Below are 1,300 nucleotides of genomic sequence, written 5' to 3' on the forward strand. Positions count from 1 at the left end.
CCAAAACCCAGATAAGGCTGACCAAGATAATACACGCTTTGCTTCCCGCAAGGAGCTGTGTGCAAACGCCCCACTTATATCCCGTTCTCCCAGCTGCAACCAATGAAAGGGATCAGGGCCGTCTTCTTTCTCGCAAGCCACGTTCCTCCCTTCTCCGTTCCTCCCTGTGTGCCCTAGGATGAAGAGGGGATGGGGTCTTCCTGGGCCGGACTGTGCCCTTCCCCTGTTTCCTCCACAGCCACCAGAACCACACTCCCACTCCCTGTCAGCTGCTCAATCTCCCCCTCAGTATCAGACTCCAACAAGGGCATGACAACTTTGCTCTTCGCGAATATTGAGAAAAAAAATAATATTCGAAAAAGAGGAAGTGGTTTTTCCTGTGAAAAAGAAGCAAGGATAATATGATGAACAGTCAATGCAAACATTTCTTCTAGCAGGACTGTAAAGTGATTTAACTTTCATTTAAAGGAATTCACATTTACAATGTCATTCTAACTTTATACTCTGTAGGCAGTGGTCTTCTTCTTCTTCTTCTTCTTCTTCTTCTTCTTCTTCTTCTTCTTCTTCTTCTTCTTCTTCTTCTTCTTCTTCTTCTTCTTCTTCTTCTTCTTCTTCTTCTTCTTCTTCTTCTTCTTCTTCTTCTTCTTCTTCTTCTTCTTCTTCTTCTTTCTTCTTCTTCTTCTTCTTCTTCTTCTTCTTCTTCTTCTTCTTCTTCTTCTTCTTCTTCTTCTTCTTCTTCTTCTTCTTCTTCTTCTTCTTCTTCTTCTTCCCTGAAAACTTTCTGAAGAGCCCTGATGGTGTTTCCCCCACCTCCGAGGCGGTGACAACTGCTGATGTAAATAGCATGCCCATTTGAAAGATCAAAGAAAACCTATACTCTTGCTACAATTATCTTATTTGAGGTTAATACTCAGGAAATCTATTGCTCATAAAGAGCATACACAGCCACATTAACACCATATCTGCCTTATTACATATTTAATTGCATACATACGCACTTAATTTTCACTGAAAGAATAGTAAGCTTGTCTGGATACCAGCCATGATTTTCAGCAATAGGTTTGTCATACAACCACATATATTTATAAAACTTACAGCATTGGTGTCTTCTGAGAAACTGTTCGATCTGGGCAAGGTTGTTGACTTCAACCAGATAATGTGTACAAAAAAAATATCTGCTTAATTTTCATTACATAAATGCAATAATACTATGCAGATGCAGGAAGAAAGTGAACCTCAGAAGTCATATCAAAATTTAAAATGGAAGGGAAAGTTATGTATGAGTTATTTGAAAATAAGA

The sequence above is a fragment of the Notechis scutatus genome, chromosome 3 (assembly GCF_049901735.1).
Source record: "Notechis scutatus isolate UNSWTSFEM ecotype Mainland chromosome 3, rNotScu1.2, whole genome shotgun sequence".
Lineage (NCBI taxonomy): Eukaryota > Metazoa > Chordata > Lepidosauria > Squamata > Elapidae > Notechis > Notechis scutatus.